At 41.3% G+C, this 20,189-nt stretch overlaps 1 pseudogene; it reads right to left on the bottom strand.

The window, feature by feature from the left end:
• Window positions 1-9,114: 9,114 nt before the first annotated feature.
• Window positions 9,115-19,471, bottom strand: LOC104666488 (annotated as a pseudogene).
• Between the last annotated feature and the right edge of the window lie 718 nt (window positions 19,472-20,189).

The following is a 20,189-nucleotide window of genomic DNA, read 5'->3' as shown; positions in this document are numbered from 1 at the left end:
TGGATAAGCCAAAGACAAGATGTTTGAATATCAATATTTTGGGATAAAGAGAGAACAAGCCAGAAGAGCTAGGAAATCGAGTGTTTGAATATCCTGTTTATATGAGGCTTAATTTTGAAAAAATCTATGCTTGACCTGCCTTCTTCAGAGTATTTCAGTAGGACTCTAGCTTCTAAGTGACTTGGAGAAAAGTATTAAATGAGGTAGATTCCTCAAGATGTTTACATATCTGTTGTCTACTGTTTAAAAGGATTTTCTTCGAAAAGAAGCAGAAGGTTTGACTCTGTGTCCCTACCCAAATCTCATTTCAAAATGTAATCCCCATGTGTGAAGGGAGGGACCTGGAGGTAGGTGACTGGATCATGGCATGGTTTCCCCTGTGCTATTCTCCTGCTAGTGAGGGAGTTCTCACGAGATCTGATTGTTTAAAAGTGGCAGTTTCCCCTGCATGCTATCTCTCTCCTGCTACCAGGTAAGACATGCCTTGCTTCCTCTTCACCCTCTGCCATGATTCTAAGTTTCCTGATGCTTCCCCAGCCATGCAGAACTGTGAGTCAATTAAACTTCTTTTATTTATAAATTACCCAGTCTCAGGTAGTATCTTTATAGCGATGTGAGAACAGAATAATACATAAAGAAATTCTCTTAGTTTTCAGTGACAAAGCAAGAAATAGAAATGAGAGAAAAATAAAACAAGAATGTTGGTGGATTGCTAAAACTGTTCTTCATCTTCTGTGATTTAATATTGGTTTGTCATAAGGAATAAGAATTATGAAGGATTATGTCATTGATAGAAGTCATATGTAGAGAATTGGCATGCGTGGCCTTAGGATTGATTGATTTTTCTTTTAAGTCAATGATATGGCTTGGTTCTGTGTTCCCACCCAAATCTCATCTTCTAGCTCCCATAATTCCCACATGTTTTGGGAGGGACCGGGTGGAAAATGATTGAATTATGGGGGTGGGTCTTTTCCATCCTGTTCTTGTAATGATGAATGGGTCTCATGAGATCTGAGAGTTTCAAAAATGGGAGTTTCTCTGCACAAGCCCTCTCATTGCCTGCTGCTACCGTGTAAGCAGTGATCTTTGTTTACTGTGAGATGCTCTCTATTGCCTCAGGCAATGAGCTGTCCTATAGAGTGCACCATGGTCTGTGCTCTCTGCTTGGTTCCAGAGAGGGAAAACCAGCTGGGTGGGGTGGAACTGGGTGAAAAGAAGCTGGGTGGAGCTGGACTGGGCAAGTCCATCTATACATCCCTTAATAGTAGGTGTAAGTAAGGCATTTGAAGATCTGCCAAAAACGCAATAAAAAAAGAGCTGCTGGACTGACATTGTGTCTGTGACAATGCAGTAGAAAATGAACACCAGGGGTGAGTTCAAAGATGATCTTAAAATCTATATCTCTATAAATATCAATCAATTTTAGATTCAATCAAGGTGATTCTGTGATCATTCACCAATTTCCATTAAGTAATCAATGTTTCAATAATGAACACCTTAACTAATATTCTTTTGAGATAATTATACTTTGTATGATCTAAGAAAACAGTGAAGATATCCAGAAGGGCAGTGCATATTATAACAGCAAGGAATTTTTTATTATTATTATTTTTTATTTTTGAGACTTGGTCTCGCTCGGTCACCCAGGCTGAAGTGCAGTGGCACGATCCGGGCTCACTGCAACCCTCGCCTCCTGGGTTCAAGCGATTACCCTGCCTCAGCCTCCGAAGTAGCTGGGACTACAGGCACGCACCACCATGCCCAGCTAATTTTTTTTTTTTTTTTTTTTTTTTTTTTTTGAGAGCGAGTCTTGCTCTTGTTGCCCAGGCTAGAGTGCAATGGCACAACCTTGGCTCACTGCAACCTCTGGCTCTTAGGTTCAAGTGATTCTCCTGCCTCAGTCTCCCGAGTAGCTGGGATTACAGACGCACGCCACCATGCCTAGCTAATTTTTGTATTTTTAGTAGAGACAGGGTTTCACTATGTTGGCCAGGCTGGTCTTGAATTCCTGACCTTGTGGTCTGCCTGCCTCGGCCTCCCAAAGTGCTGGGATTACAGGTGTGAGCCACCGCTCCTGGCCACTAATTTTTTTTTTTTTTTTTTTTTTTGAGACAGAGTCTCGCTCTGTCGCCCGGGCTGGAGTGCAGTGGCCGGATCTCAGCTCACTGCAAGCTCCGCCTCCCGGGTTCACGCCATTCTCCTGCCTCAGCCTCCCGAGTAGCTGGGACTACAGGCGCCCGCCACCTCGCCCGGCTAGTTTTTTGTATTTTTTAGTAGAGACGGGGTTTCACCGTGTTAGCCAGGAGGGTCTCGATCTCCTGACCTCGTGATCCGCCCGTCTCGGCCTCCCAAAGTGCTGGGATTACAGGCTTGAGCCACCACGCCCGGCCGGCCACTAATTTTTATATTTTTAGTTGAGACGGGGTTTCCCCATATTGGCCAGGCTGGTCTCGAACTCCTGACCTCAAGTGATCTGCCCGCCTTGGCCTCTCAAAGTGCTGGGATTACAGGTGTGACCCACTGCGCCCAGCCAACAAGGAATCTTATACCATAACTTGACCAATCCTTTTTGTTTGTTTGTTTTTTGAGATAGAGTCTCTCTCTGTCGCCCAGGCTGGAGTGCAGGGGTACAATCCCGGCTCACTGCAAGCTCCACCTCCAGGGTTCACGTCATTCCTGTACCTCAGCCTCCCGAGTAGCTGGGACTACAGGTGCCTGCCACCACACCTGGCTAATTTTTTTGTATTTTCAGTAGAGATGGGGTTTCACCGTGTTAGCCAGGATGGTCTCGATCTCCTGACCTTGTGATCCACCCACATCAGCCTCCCAAAGTGCTGGGATTACAGGCGTCAGCCACTATGCCTGGCCGACCAATCTTTTTTTATTAAAGCTCTTCTTGTTTTTTTTTTCTTTCCCAAGATGGTGGATTACAGGCTGTTAGCATGCTTCATTCAGTTGGAAATAGCAAAAAGGCATATCAAGAGCAACACCGTGAGCTTTTACTCAAGAAGGAATATAGAATTCACTCAAAAAGTGAGGGGCACTCCAGATACTGGGGAAGAGGAGGTTTACAAGCAGCCTGTGTGACAGCATTTGACTGATAAAAGTGAGTGAAGCCTCAGTGCATAAAAGAGGCAGTCTTCATCTATGATTCACTTTTTAACTAGAAATTCATCCAAAGAGCACCTAGTTTCTCCCAAGCCCCAGAGCTAACATGGGGAAAGCCTGGTAGAGGGTATGAGGGAAAGATGCCAGGAAAAGCTGTGAACATTTTCCCAGACTTGGACTGAGAGGACACTGTTTTCAATCTAGTTGCATACAAAGTCAGTAATTTTTGGTGACCCAGCAGGGGCAGCTGCCACAGGGACTTTAGACTCTGGCTGGAGACTGGAGCACATACTCTGGAGCAGGGGAAAGGTACCCACAATCAGAACTGAGTGATGAGTGTAGCCTGCACCCCAGCAGTAGGCACTGGAATTGGGCTCTTTCCTGTCATCAGACTAGAGCAGAAGAATTGCTGAAGCCACAGCTTCTCTGGGTGGCATGATTTGTGTGGCCAGGAACAGCTTTGCAGCCTAGGACTAGGGTCATTGCTGGGTAGTCTGCTCCTTTGGTCAGTCAGGAGAGTGTGCCCCACAAGTTTAGAGAAGTGTGAGGGAGGCACACCCCACCCCTGAGATTACCTTCCCTTCCCCTGCAAAGACCTTGTTGCAGCAGCAGTTACTCTGCTTCACAGAAATTAATCTGCTTCTTTCTGGGGGACATAGTTCCAGCATTTGGCCTACCAAGTGGCCTAGAATGGAGACCTGAGCCATGCCTCTCTGTCTGTGCAGAGACCGTGGTGCAGTACGACCCTCTCCACCTCAGGCCCAGGCATAATTACAGGCATTCAATACATCCACTCATGTGGATAGGAGCCTGAGTTCTTTCTTTCCTGCAGAGAGATCTTGATGCAGTGGAGTCTTTGATGCTTCATAACTGGGCATAATTCTGAACATTCAGCCCACCCCCTTGCCTGGATTAGGAATCTGAGTCATCCGTCCTTTCCTGTGGAGAAATTTTGACACAGTTGTACTGTCTCTACCCCATACCCAGGCATATTCTCAGACCTTTGTCAAACTTACTCACCTGATATAGGAGCCTGACCCACCCATTTTTTTCTCATGCAGAGATCCTTATTTCTCATGCAGCAGCAACCTCTACACTTCACACCAGGGCACATTTCCAGGCATTCAGTGCACCTGCTCAGCCTGAGCCACCCCTCCTTTCAGGTGCAAAGATTCTGGTGTGGCAGCGCCCCCTCTGCTCCATGGCTGAATGTATCTCCAGGCATTTGAAGCACCCATATCTTAGATTAGGAGTCTGGGCTACCCATCCATTTCAAGGTGGAGAATTTGAGGAAGTAGAGATTTCTCTACTCCATGCCCAGTGACATCTCTTGCCACTTGGCTACTGCCTTCCAGACACCCCAACAAAGCTAGTGCTTATACCTGCCATTAGAGGATGTATAGATGGACTAGCCCAGTCTAGTTCCACCCAGCTTGCTTCTCTGAAATAACAAAGATCAGAGCTGAACTAAATGAAATGGAGACCAAAAAACAAATAATCAATGAAATGAAAAATATGTTATTTGAAAAGATAATCAAAATTGATAGACCACTAGCTAGATTAACCAAGAAATAGAGAAGACTCATATAAGCACAAACAGAAATGATAAAGATGACATTATAACTGATACAACAAAAACATAAAAGATCATCAGAGACTACTATGAGCATCTCTATGTACACAAACTAGAAAGTCTAGAGAAAGTGGATAAATTCCTAGAAACATACAACCTCCCAAGATTGAATCAGGAAGACATAGAAATCCTGAACAGACCAATAATAAGCAGTGAAAGTAAACTGGTAATAAAAAAATACCTTAATAGCTGGGCGCGGTGGCTCAAGCCTGTAATCCCAGCACTTTGGGAGGCCGAGACGGGCGGATCACGAGGTCAGGAGATCGAGACCATCCTGGCTAACACAGTGAAACCCCGTCTCTACTAAAAAATACAAAAAACTATCCAGGCGAGGTGGTGGGCGCCTGTAGTCACAGCTACTCAGGAGGCTGAGGCAGGAGAATGGCGTAAACCCGGGAGGCGGAGTTTGCAGTGAGCTGAGATCCGGCCACTGCACTCCAGCCTGGGCCACAGAGCAAGACTCCATCTCAAAAAAAAATATATATATATATATCTATAGATCTATAGATCTATATCTATAGATCTATAGATATAGATCTATAGATATAGATCTATATATCTCTTAATAATAAAAAAAGCCTAGGACCAGGTAGTTTCAGAGACAAATTCTACCAGATACACAATGAAGTACTAATACTAAACTTGCTAAAACTGTTTCCAAAAATTGAGGGAAGGAAATCTTCCCTAACTCATTTTATAAAGCCAGCATTGCCTTGATATTAATGCCAGGCAAAGACACTACAAAAAAAGGAAAACTACAGACCAATATCTTTGGTGAACATAGATGCGAAAATCCTCAACAAAATGATAGTAAACCGAAACCAACAACACATCAAAAAGATAATATAAGTTTACTAAGTGGGTTTTATTATAGGGATGAAAGTTTGGTTTTACATATGCATATTAATAAATATGATTCACCACATAAACAGAATTAAAAACAAAAGCATATGATTATATAAATACATACAGAAAAAGCATTTGATAAAATTCAGCAGCACTTCCTGATGAAAAACCTTTGCTATGCTAGGCACAGAAGGAACATAACAAAATAATAAAAGCCGTATATGACAAACCCATAGACAACATGATACTGCAATGGGAAAAGTTAAAAGCATTCTTCTTAAGAAGTGGGAAAAGGACAAGGATGTCCACTCTCATCACTCTTATTCAACATAGTACTTGAAGTCCTAGTCAGAGTCATCAGACAAAAGAAAGAAATAAAAGACATCTAAATAGGCAAAGAGAAAGTCAAATTATCTCTTCACTGATGGTATGCTTTTATACCTAGAAACCCTAAAGACTCCTCCAAAAGCCTCCTAGATTTTATAAGTGACTTCAGTAAAGAATAAGGTTACAAAATCAGATTATAAAAATCAGTTGTGTTTCTATACACCATAATCATCAAACTGGGAACCAAATCAAGAACTCAATCCCATTTACAATACACAAAACAAACAGGAAATGCCTAGGAATACATTTAACCAGGGAGGTGAAAGATCTCTACAAGGAGAAGTATAAAACACTGATAAAAGAAATGATAGATGACACAAATGGAAAAACATTGATGCTCATGGATTGCAAGAATCAATATCATTAAAGTGACCGTACTGCCCTAAGCAATCAATAGATTCAATGCAATTTCTGTCAACTATCATTCTTTGATAAATAGGAAAAATAAATAAATTTACATGGAAATGAAAAAGGGTCCAAATAGCCATAGCTATCCTAAGCAAAAAGAATAAAGCTACAGGCATCACATTACCTGACATCAAATTATACTACAAAGCTATATTAACCAAACCACCATCATACTAGTATAAAAATAGATACACGGATAAATGGAAGAGTAGAGAACCCAGAAATAAAGCCACATATCTAAAACCAAATGATCTTTTACAAAGCCAGCAAAAATATACACTGGGGAAAAGAAATCTAATTCGATAAGTGGTGCTGGGATAACAGCTGAACCATATGCAGGTAAATAAAACTAGACCTCTATCTCTCACCATATTCAAAAATTAACTCCTATGGATTAAATGTTAGACTTGAAGTTATAAAAACCCAAGAGGATATTTTGCCCATTGTTCCAGGCAAATAATTTAGGACTGAATTTTCAAAAGAAAATGCAACAAAAACAAAAATAGGCAAATGGGACTCAAACTAAAAATCTTCTGCACAGCAGAAGATTATAAAAGAAGTAATCAACTGAGTAAACTGACAACCTACAGAATGGGAGAAAATATTTGCAAACTATGCATCTGAGAAAGTACTAATTCCCAGAATCTACAAGGAACTCAACTCAACAAATGAGAAAAACAACAACAACAACAACAACAAGTCAAAAAGTAGGCAAAGGACATGAACAGATATTGTTCAAAAGATGACTTAAAAGCAGCCAATACACATATGAAAAGTGCTCAACATTGCTAATCAGAAGAGAAATGGATATTAGAACCACAGTGAGATACCATCTTAACCAGAATGACTATTACTAAAAAGTGAAGAAACAACAGATGCTGGCAAGGATGTGGAGAAAAGGGAAGGCTTATACACTGCTGATGGGAATGTAAATGAGTACCACCTCTTTGGAAAACCATATGGAGATTTCTCAAAGAAGTAAAAATAGAACTAATCTTTGATCCAGCAACCCCACTATTGGAATCTATCCAAAGAGAAATAAATCATCATGTTAAAAAGACACTTGCACTCATTTGTTCATAGCAGCACTATGTACAATAGAAAAATTATAGAATCAACTTGTGCCCATTAATGAATAATTGAAAAAAATTTGGTAAAGTATTTGCAAATATATGCCTCTGTGAAAGAATTCAGCTACAAATATAGGCCCTGCACAAAGCCTCAGCCCTCTGCAAATATCCAGAAAAGGAAGCAACTGATTGTACTCAAATTGCAATACAGTTAAAAGAACATTAGCTCACACAGATGAGAAAGAACCAGTGAAATAACTCTGGAAACTCAAAAAGACAAGAGTATCTTTTATCCTTCAAATGACCACACTAGTTCCCCAGTAAGGATCTTAAGCAGGCTGAAATGACAGACATAGAATTCAGAATATTGATAAGGACAAAGATCATTGAGATTCAGGGGAAAGTCAAAATTTAATCCAAGGAATCGAGGATTACAGTAAAATAATAGAAGACCTGAAAGACAAAATTGCCATTGTAAGCAAAAGGCAAAGTGATCTGATAGAGCTGAAAAATACCCTCCAGTAATTTTATAATATAAGCACAAGTATTAACAGTAGAATAGGCCAGGCGCGGTGGCTCATGCCTGTAATCCCAGCACTTTGGGAGGCCGAGGCGGATGGATCATGAAGTCAAGAGATCCAGACCATCCTGGCGAACACGGTGAAACCCAGACTCTACTAAAAATACAAAAATTAGCTGGGCCTGTTGGCATGTGCCTGTAATCCCAGCTGCTCCGGAGGCTGAAGTGGGAGAATTGCTTGAACCCGGGAGGCAGAGGTTGCGGTGAGCTGCGGTCATGCCACTGCACTCCAGTTTGGCGACAGAGCGAGACTCGTCTCAAAAACAAAACAAAACAAACAGTAGATGATCAAGTTGAGGAAGGAATCTCAGAGCTCAAAGACATTCTCTAGGCTAACTCAGCAGAAGAAAATAAAGGAAGAAAAAGAATGAACAAAAATTCTCAGATATATAGGATTGTGTAAAGAAACCAAATCTACAACTCTACAACATAAGCGTCCTTGAAAGAGAGGGAGAAAAAAGAAGCAACTTGGAAAACATATTTGAGGATATTATCTATGAAAATTTTTCCCAACCTCACGAGCGATGCCAACTTTAAATTCAAAAAAATGAAGAGAACTGCAAAATACTATACAAGATGACCATTCCCAAGGCACACGATGATTAGATTTCCAAGATAGACATGAGGGGAAAAAAACAAAAATCGAAGCCAGTTAGAGAGAAGGGGCAGGTCACCTACAAAGGGAAACCCATCAGGCTAATAGTGGAACTTTCAGCACAAGCCCTACAAGCCAGAAGAGATAGGGGGTGTATATTCAGCATTTATATATGTTATGTTTATAATATATATATTTTATATATGTATATAATTTTGCCTTCAAAATATTGTTTATTTCACTTTGCGTCTTTCCCGCGCTCTGGCGCCTCCTCCCTGGGGCGGCGTGCCGCTCAGTCTCTACCTGACCAGGGGCTCGGAGTGGCAGATGGGTTGGGGGTCCGGGAACCGAGGAATGCAGTGAGAGCTGCACAAACAGTCAGAAAATGCACCGTGGCCCACAGCCCTGGCGGACCCATGCGCGCTCCTCCCCTAAGCCTGCTCGCCCTGCCGGGAGCTGATACTTCCCGCATCTTACAGTGGACGACTCAGGCCCCGGAGCTGCGGGCTAGGGGGCCTGTGTAGGGAGGGTCTGCGGGGGCGGGGGGCTCACAGCCTCGGATCCCAGCCCAGCCTGGACCGGCAAGTGGGTGGACGCTCGGCTCACGGCCTAGCAATTGGGCTTCGCGGGAGGTGGACAACCGGGGGCGAGCTGGGGGCGCTTGGCGGCATTGCAAGCTCAGAATCACAAGCTCAGCTGTTGGCGAGGGACGGAGCGCTGCTGTCCCCGGGCTGGGGAGGCGCCATCGGATGGCTGAGCGGCAGGGTGCCGGCGCGGCCGCTCGCAGGCGGTCCATCTGGAAGGTGTTCTGGGTGGCTGGGTCGGCCAGAACCACGTCGGGGGTCATTGAGCATGTGCAGTCCCTCCAGGGTCAGGGGGTCGATCTTGAGTTCATCCAGGGGAAACTGGTTGTCCGAGTCGAAGCTGACGTCGCCGACCCCAACCAGAGAGCTGGTCAGTTCTTTAAAGAGGCTGGGGGAGCGGGGGAGACTCTCCTGCCACTGTGAGGATGATGTTGGCGATGCCACGGTGGCTGAGGTAGCCCAGCTGCTGTGAGTTCGGCAGGCCGATGAGGCCTATCATGGCCACCTGCGAATAGTTGAGCGTGGAGCCCGGGCTGTACAGGGAGCTGATGGCGTTTTCCATCATGTTGAACTGCTCCAGCTGGTGGGACAGAACATTGGCCTGCCTGGCCGCCATCTGCTGCTCATAGTGTGCGTTCCCAAACACGCTGCACAGGGTGGAAGTGTGTTGCGGGGAGCTCCCTGGAGAGACGCCTTGATTGGAGACTGGCGAGGTGGGAGACTGGTTGGCGAGGAGACGGAGCTAGTGCCGCTACTGCTGCAGAGCCGGCATCGAGGCGACGTGGATCTCCATCGATGGCTGGCCGGGATTCTCCGGGGGGACTGGAAGAGAGAGGATGGTACCGTGACCGCGAGCGGGGCGGCTGTGGCCCATGACTCAGGTTGGTGCTGGGCAACTGGGGGCCGCCGGGGGGCAGGCAGAAGGGCGCCTGTGGGGGCGGCGGGGGTGGCGGCTGCTGGAACGCAGGCGGAGCGGGAGGCGGAGGCTGGGGCTGGGGCAGCGGCTCCTGGGAGTCCGTCTGAGTGAAGAAGGCGTAGGGCAGCTGCTGCTCCAGAGACAGGGCATCCAAGGCCACGGCCTGAGTGAAGGATGACAGTGGGGACAGGGTGGGCAATGCCTGCTGATGGCTCACCTTTGTGCTTAGGGACAGGGGCCTGACGCTGGCTGGACGGTGCTGCGGAGGAGAGCCAGGTGTGCTCATCCCCTGGCCGGCGCCGCTGATGCGCAGGTGCATCAGGTTGGCCGAGAGGTTGCCCGGTGCTGCTGGAGCTACTCAGTGTGGTCGAGATGGGCTCGACCTCGGGGTCGAGCCGGGAGGGGAAGTGGATGTTAGTCAGGCCGGGCAGGGAACCCCCAGAATTGTGGGTGGCGGAGATCAGGGCTGTAGTGTTTTCCTGGTCGGAGGACGGGAAGATGTTGATTCTGCGCAGGACTTGGTCGTGGATCCTGTTTTCTTGGTTGTGGATCCTGTCTTCTTGGTTGTGGATCCTGTCTTCTTGGTTTCCCACGCTTGCTTGGAAAGGATTTTGTCTGCCTCTGATGTGGTCTCTTCCATTCCCGGGACTGTTAACAGTAAGACTCTTTTCTGGTGCCCGTCCTGGACCCACTAGTAAAGGATTCTGGCAGCATGGGCCGTCATTGTGCTCTGGTGCAGGGCAGAGTCAGAATTGGTCCTTCTCCAGCTGGTGTCCGCGGGTGGCGAGAGGTACACTGTGCCCTAGGAGTAGCTGTTGGCCTGCTGTCCGTGTTTGTCCCTTGACACATGTAGGCGGTGCGGGGAGCCTAGCCAGCTGTGCTCCCAGTACACTCCGTTCAGCACCCCACGGTGCCTGGTGGTCAGGCTGGTGTCCAGGCCCAAGGATTGGAAGGGGGTCTGAAAGGGCAGGTCCATGGTGCCACTCCCGATCTGGTTGACGTTGGGCAGGGAACCGCCGTGGTACTGGCCACGCTTGGGCCCAGTTGCAGGTACTGGGATTTCTGGAGCTGGAGCCCTGCGGCCCCATCAGGCTCAGCCCCTTCATGACCTCCTAGAAGGCCGCCGTCTCCTCTGTTTGTTTCTTATTGTGCAGTGTGACCTTCTTGCTGAATATACAAGATGAAAAGAAAAATGCCAGGGTTGCTATTCTAATTTTAGACAAGATACACTTTAGTCCAAAGATGATTTAAAAAAGACAAAAAGGGCATTACATAATGGTAGAGGGATCCATTCAACAAGAAGACATATCTTAAATATATATGCACCCAACACAGGAGCGTCCAGATTTGTAGAGCAAGTTTTTAGAGATCTCTGAAGAGACTTAGATAACCACACAGTAATAGTGGGAGACTTCAACACTCCACTGACAGTACTATACATATTATTGAGGCAGAAAACTAACAGACATAAATAGGACTTGAACTTGACGCTTGACTAAACGGGCCTAACAGGTATCTACTGAATTCTCTACCCCAAAACAGCATAGTATGCATTTGTCTCATCTGCACATAATATATACTCTAAAATTGACCAGACAATCAGACATAAAACCATCCTCAGCATATTGGAAAAAAATAAGATTATACCAAACACACTGTCAGATCACAGCACAATAAAAACAAAAATCTATACTAAGAAAACACTCAAAACTATACAATCACATGGAAATTAAATGACATGCTCCTGAATGACTATTGGGTAAACAATGAAATTAAGGCAGAAATTAAATTTATTTTGAAATGAATGAAGATGAAGATACAACATAGAAGAATCTCTGGGGCACAGTTAAAGCCGTGTTAAGAAAGTTTATAGCACTAAATACCACATTAAAAATGAAAAAGAGCTCAACAATCTAAAATGACACTTAGAAGAACTAGAAAACAAAGAGAAAACTAACCTCCAAGATAGAGGAAGAAATAACCAAAACCAGAGCTGAACTGAAGAAAATTGAAATGCAAAAAAACACACAGAAGACCAAAGTATCCAGGAGTTGGTTATTTGAAAGAATAAGTAATATTGGTAGACTACTAGCTAGACTAATAAAGGAAAAAATAGAGAAGGTCCAAATGGATACAATAAAAAATGACTACGGGAAATACAAATACTCTCAGAGACTACCACAAACACCACTATGCACACAAACTAGAAAAGCTACAAGAAATAGGTAAATTCCTGGAAACATAATAACCTTCAAGGTTGAACCAGGAAGAAATTGAATTCCTGAACAGACAAATAATGAGTTCCAGAGTTAAAGCAGTCACAAAATGCCTACCAAGCAGAAAAATCCAAGGAGCAGATGGATTCATGACCAAATTCTACCAGAATTATAAAGATCTGGTACCATTCCTACTGAAAGTATTTGAAAATATTGAGGAGGAGGGACTCCTCCCTAAGTCATTCTATGAGGCCAGCATTGTCCTGATACCAAAAGCTGGAAGAGGCACAATGAAAAAGGAAAACTTCAAGCAAATATCCTTGATAATTATTGATGAAAAAATCCTCAACAAAATACTAGAAAACCAAATCCAGCAACATTTCAAAAAGCTAAAACACCACAATCAAGTTGACTTTAATCCTGAGATGCAAGAATGGTTCAACATATGCAAACCAATAAATGTGGTTCACCACATAAACTGAACTAAAGCCAAAAACCGCATGTTCATATTAGTAGATGAAGAACCTTCTGATCAAATTCAACATTCTTTTATGTTAAAAACCCTCAACATACTACTTGTTCAGGCAACATAACTCAAAATAATGAGAGACATCTATGATAAACCCACAGCCAACATCATACTGAACAGGTGAAAGCTGGAAGCATTCCTCTTGAAAATAAAAACAAGACAAGGATGCCTTTTTTCAACACTTCATTCAACATAGTTTTGGAAGTCCTCGCCAGAGAAATCAGACAAGAGAAACAAAAGGCATTCAAATAGAGAAGAAGTCAAGCTATTTCTCTTCACAGACAATATGATTCTCAACCTGGGAAAACCCTAGTCTCTCCCCCAAAGATTCCTAGATGTGATAAACATGTCGGGCAAAGTTTCAGATTACAAAATCAATGTCCAAAATCAGTAGCATTTCTATACACCAACATTGTCCAAGCTGAATGCTAACTCAAGAATACAATCCCATTCACAATAGCCACAGAAAAAATGAAATACCTAGGAATACAGATAACTAAGGAAGTGAATTATCTCTTCTGTGAGAATTACAAAACACTGCTCAAAGAAATCAGAGAGGATACAGAAAAATGATAAAACACTCCATGTTCACGGATAGGAATAATCAATATTATTAGAATGATCATACTGCCCAAAGCCATTTGCAGACTTAATGCTATTCCTATCAAGTTACTAATGACATTCTTTGCCACATTAGGAAAAACTGTTTTAAAATTCATAAGGAACCAAAGAAAGAGTCTGAATAGCCAAGGCAATCCCAAGCAAAAAGAACAAAGCTGGAGGCATCACATTACTCTACTTCAAACTATACTACAAGTCTACAGTAAACAAAACAGCATGCTATTGGTACAAAAACAGTCACATAGATCAATGAACCAAAGTAGAGACCCCAGAAATAAAGCTGCACAACTACAGCCATCAAATTTTTGACAAAGTTGATGACAACAAGCAATAGAAAAAGGACTCCTTAGTCAATAGTGCTGAGATGACTGGCTAGCCAAATGTAAAATATTGAAGCTTGACCCCTTCCTTACACCACACAAACCAACTCAAGATGAATTAAAGACTTAAGGGCTGGGCACGGTGGCTCACGCCTGTAATCCCCGCACTTTGGGAGGCTGAGGCGGGTGGATCACGAAGTCAGGAGATCGAGACCATCCTGGCTAAAACGGTGAAACCCAGTCTCTACTAAAAATACAAAAAAATTAGCCAGGCGAGGTGGCAGGCATCTGCAGTCCCAGCTACTCAGGAGGCTGAGGCAGGAGAATGGCGTGAACCTGGGAGGCGGAGCTTGCAGTGAACTGAGATCGCGCCACTGTACTCCAGCACGGGTGACACAGGGAGACTCAATCCCCCCCCCCCCAAAAAAATAAACAAAAACTCAAAACTATAAAACCCTGGAAGACAATCTCGGTACCATTCTTGACATAGGAACAGGCGAAGATTTTATGATGAAGATGCCAAAAGCAATTGCAATAGAAGGAAAAATTGACAAATGGGATCTAATTAGACTAAAGAGCTTCTGCACAGCAGACTAGCAATAAAGTAAACAGGCAACCTACAAAATCAGAAAATTTTTGCGCTATACAAGTGTGAAAGGTCTAATATCTAGCATCTATAAGGAACTTAAATTTACAAGAAAAAAAAACCTAATTAAAAAGTGGACAAAGGACATGAACACTTTTCAAAAGAAGACAAATATGTGGCCAACAAGTATATGAAAAAATCTCAATATCACTGATCATTAGAGAAATGTAAATTAAAACCACAGTGAGATACCATCTCACACCAGTCAGAATGGCTATTATTAAAAACTAAAAAAAAAAAAAAAACAGATGTTGGTGAGGTTGTGGAGAAAAGGGAACACTTATATACTGTTGTTGGAACTATAAATCAGTTCAACCATTGTAGAAAGCAGTGTAGCAATTTCTCAAAGAACAAAAAACAGAACTACATTCAACCCAGAAATCTCATTATTGGGGATATACCCAACGGAATATGAATCATTCTGTCATAAAGACACATATACATGTATGTTCACTGCAGCACTATTCACAATAGCAAGGACATGAAATCAACTGAAATGCCCATCAATGGTAAGCTGAATAAAGAAAACGTGGTACCTATAAACCGTGGAATTCTATGCAGCCATAAAAAAGAACGAGATCATGTCCTTTGCAGCAACATGGATGGAGGTGGAGGCCACTATCCTAAGTAAACTAACACAGGAACAGAAAGCCAAATACTGTTTGTTCTCACTTATAAGTGGAAGCTAAACATCGAGAACACATGGACACAAAGAAGGGAGCAACAGACCCTGAAGCCTATTTGTGGATAGAGGGTGAAGGTTTGGAGGACAGAAAGGATCGTAAAACTACCTATCATGTACTATGCTTATTGCCCAGGTGATGAAATAATCTGTATGCCAAAGCTCCATGACACACAATATCTCTGTATAACAAACCTGCACTTGTACTCCTGAACGAAAAAGTTAAATAAATAACATTTGGTATATGTACATCATGACATACTACTCGGGCATGAAAAAGCATGAATTCATGTCTTTTGCAACAATATGGATGGAACTAGAGGCTACTATTCTTAGTGAAATGACTCAGGAACAGAAAATTTAAAACTACGTATTCACACTTTATAAATGGATGCTAAACATTGGGTACACACAGACACAAAGTGATATAAAAGACACTGGAGATTACAACTGGTAAGAAGGGAGTCAGGAGAGGGATGAAATACTATCTTTTGGGTACAGTGTACACAATTTGTGTGAAAGGTACACTAAAAGCCCAGACTGCACCACTATGCAGTGTATCTAAGTAGCATCACTGCACCAGTACCCCATATTCATAAAAATAATTAAAAAAAAAAAACAGCTCTTCCTAATTTTAATGAAACTTTTTACATATTGAGAACATAGTGGAATCGGTCTTGGTTGTACGAATCACTTACTGGTACCTCATTTATTACTAGATTCACTTGATTCACTAGATAAAACTTGGAAGAACACATTTATAATTTGATTTTTGTCTCCATATGTTGAAATCGCTTTATTTTTGGCAAGTTATATCCAGATAATTGGTATGGATCAACTAAGTTTGATCCTTAATACAATAGAAAGGAGGAAATGTCACATTATTTTGTATGTCTGTCAAGGTACATTATTTACAGCAAATATTGTAAATATTTGCTTTCATCGAAACAAACACACAGTTACTCTAAGGACAATAACTGTTTGTCTCTTCATATTTATATATACTTTGTTAACAAAATATAGATTTTCCCAACTGTATGGTCATGCAGACAAAGCTTCTGGCTAGACTTTTTTTACACTATGAAAATGTAGTTCTGCATGCTAAAAATGAGTATAATTTACCACTCAACGTAATAAAATAGCTTCTCCTCTGTCCACTCTCTCTGGCTTCTGAAAAACTTCAAAGTCTGCAGGCTGAGAGGCCATTTCAGGAATTAGATGAAAATGTATCAGATATTCACTATTTCTCTGAATAACATTTTGTAACTATTATGTCCATAAATTAAAGCATCTGATTTTATAATAGTGTTTGAAAATCTTATAAAATATCAAGAATAACAGTGATGGCTTTTTAAACTGCTGACACATTGAGAACTGAGCATTTTGCTAATGGTTATACATAATGACCTTTGCAGTAGGTGCTACTGCAATAGGAGCCGAGTTAGAACTTTCTCATGGCCAGTAAGAAATGAAATCAAAGTAGCAGTATGACTCCAGAGCTCAAACTCTGAATCTTTATGATACAGTAATTTTAGCTAAGATTTATGGCGTTATGATTATGTGCTGGTTCTATTCTAAGTGGCTTACTCCTTCGCTCCTTACAATAACTTTATGAAGACTCTAGGTAGTATTGTAACTATTTTATAGATGAGGAAACTAAGGTAAATGAAGTTTAAGCAAGTTGCTCAAAGTCATCATTTAGTAAATTGTGGTTTCAGAATTTAAATCCAGGCAATCTGGCTCTGGAGCCCTCCAAATTAACTTAGCTGTACTGCCTAGACTCTTCTAAATCATCTGCAGCTCAATTTACCTAGTTTTATGTTCCAGCAAGAATGTAGGTTGTTAATTGACTGTCTTCCTGAATATTCTTAAAGACCAGCAGGGCTGAGTCTCATCAAACCCACCTACTAGAATGCATAAGTATGAAAGAACAAAACTGAGATAATTCAAGGAGTCTCATGTCTTCAAAACTTCAGAGCAATGGGAAGTTCATGGGGGCCACTGACATTGGTCCCATGAAACTCCACCAGTGAAATGATTTCTTTGAACCTCAATTAGCACTTGAAGGCCTCTTTCTCAGTTCTCAGCCCAGTTGATATCAGGAGCAACTATTGCCTAACATTAGGTGAAAACTGTTTTGACATGTTGGCTTAGCCATGGGAGTAACCCTAGTATTGTCATATATTGACATTTTTATGATCATTAGCATAGCCTACATAGGTTCTCTTAAATCTTCCAAATACATATTGAATCTTTCTATGCTTTGACATACAACATTAAAAAATACATATATCTCTTCCTTGGTGTACTCAACTCTTTATTCAAGTGTCCCCTCTAGAGAGCTGTCTTAACTCTCAGGACTTGCTCTTTACTACTTCCTAATTGTTCAGCAGTTTTGTTATTTGTGTGATTTCACCATGTTCTTTTTCTAAGGACTCATACGCACTTTTGTATTCCTGAAGGCTAGTACAAATCCTAAAAGATAAAACACATAAAAAAAAAGATAGTTGATCAAGAAACTTGCCTTTCCTGAATGTTTTTAAATCAGATCTTCTGTTTTCATTTTATTTTTCAAACAAATGATTTTATTTCCTGCATATCTTGGAGGGTAGCAATTCCCTTGACTATTAAAGGCATTTTTGAAGCATTTCCGTATAATTCATACTAAATGTAGTGCACAAAAGCTGGCATTGGGGTATGCATATTAATTATTTATATGCAATTTAAGGATCATGGGACCGAGCACTGTTGGAATGTGTAACTCTTGCTGTCGTTTGTAAAGTAGTACTTTATTGCATCCTGTGTTACTGTTTTGTTAGATCACATTTTCCCGTTAACCCAAACAAATGTCTGATAATACTAAAATCTTCACTTTTGCATTAGCTAAAGCAATTATGAATGTGAGAAGATGGAAGTTGTTAATATAAAATGATTACACTTTATGGCTCATCTTTTTCACTCCCCAGAAGCGGAAATATATGCCTTTTGGATGCTTTTTCTTCATGAGCCATATATTTTAAAGAGTTCACCTTGAAGTCTATTTTTCTCATACTTGAGCATTTTCTGTTTATACCCATTGATTTTCCCTTGAAGCAATATTTAAAGAAATGTAATTTCAAACTAAAGATGAAATAAGATTCACTTGCTTCTGACCTCCAACTCAACAATCCTCATTGGCACAGTGTGACTCTTTCACTGATGAAGATAAAGGGAATTAAGATAAAGGCAGAGGGGTAATCATTAATTAAAAGCAGTGATCTCAAGATACATTATATTCCAACTATCAAAAGAATTATCTAAAATAGATTTAGAAGTCAAGCTCTACTTGAACTTTGGAATTGACACAATGTCTCATTCTTAACGGGTCACCTATGACCACTAATCCCTGAGACAGTGGGGATATTATCAGGAAGTACTTTAGCTCAGTAGCTCCTGGAATGCTTACCTGGCTATTATCAAATTGAAGTCAAGAGTGACAAGAAAGAAAAAAAAAGATTAAAATATTAGTTGTGAATTTTCTGTTTCAAGACATGTCCTTATAAAAATGCTACCAATCATTCTAGGCTAATGTCTGGGTTTGTAATTTACCTTTGACTGAACCTATATGGAATTGCAAATTGAAGATAGTTGGTCTTTGGCAGAAATATTGCTCATTCTACTTAATGTAGTGTTTTTCCCTCCTTTAGGTGCATTTTCCAACTCCCAAGCCACCAGACACTTTTGTTTTCTTTCATAATCATTCTCCCGTCAAAACTTGCACTCTGAAAAGACCTACCCTTAGATATGTCCAGTAAAAGTCAGACTGAAATGTACTTCATTTCCCAGACCATCTTCACTGAAACAAAAGGTAATGCCTTAAAACTGGGAAAATATCTGAGCTTCTAGAATTTCAAGAAGTATCAAGCATATGAGAGACATATGCTATAGTCAGCACCTGGCTTCTTCCCATGGGCTAATCACCCATTTATAAGGCACTGTAAAGGAAAAAAAATTACTCTCATGAATAAGATATGAAGAGTAAGACCTGTATCTCTGGATTCCTAATATCCTAAATTTGATAAAATTTCACATTACATGTATACCATTTAATTTGGAAATTAAAAATATTAGATTAAAAAAAGCACAAAAAGAAAGTAAATTTTTTAAAAAATAGAATTTAAGCACAAGAGATTATCCCATCTTGTCTCTTAACTAGTACTTCCTCTAACACTGGAAGTGTGTTCACACTGAGAAGCCATCTCCTCTTTTCATTTAGAATTAATACCTAGTAATTTATCACTTGAGAGTTATGTTCCTTTAACCATCTTTAAACTTACCTCGTTGAGCACATCCTGTAGAAGGAACCTCATCACAACTTCAGCAAGCACCTTGAGCATATGGCCCCTTAACAACAACAGCAACAGCAACAACAACAACAAAACAAGTTGAAAAAAGCAATTGAAAACGAGAGATAAACTGAACACTATCTAGAAGATTTTCCCTCTCATTCCTGCTCTTGATTGTCCCATCAGTATTGTCTTTTTGGGATTAAGAATCTATAATCTGGAATTTCTGGGCTGATTCTGGTTTCCAGTTACTATCCCCCCATCATAGCCATTATTTAGGAGCCTTGCTGTAAATTGTCTAATTTCAGTGTCATACTTGACTGATTAGAAGCTCCCTGTCTCCTTTTTTATGATGCCTCTGTTTTCAAACTATTGATATTCATATTCTTAGCAGATTCACATTTCTCCACAACTCTCCAAAACTGGCCTATTGTTACTTTAGTCAGATCAGTCTCCCTATAAAGTCCCAGAGTTTTTCTAGTTTTTCAAATATTTTATTTTCACTTACATTTTCCCTTTTTTCTTCTATTTCCTTTAGATTCTTATCCATTCTTCAAAAAGGATTATACCCATACAATTTTCACTGTTTATCTGGGCCCTCACAGAACCCATAATCTAACTCTTTATATTATAGTGCCTTGAATTATAAATTGTTTCATGTGTTTAAGTCTTATTTCCCCAATTACGCTGTCAGTTAAAACCAGTTTTAAAACTACACTAATT

The sequence above is a fragment of the Rhinopithecus roxellana genome, chromosome 17, assembly GCF_007565055.1.
Source record: "Rhinopithecus roxellana isolate Shanxi Qingling chromosome 17, ASM756505v1, whole genome shotgun sequence".
In the NCBI taxonomy this organism is placed as follows: domain Eukaryota; kingdom Metazoa; phylum Chordata; class Mammalia; order Primates; family Cercopithecidae; genus Rhinopithecus; species Rhinopithecus roxellana.
The sequence above is the reverse complement of the archived record's forward strand: the minus strand, read 5'-3'. Positions and strand labels throughout refer to the sequence as shown.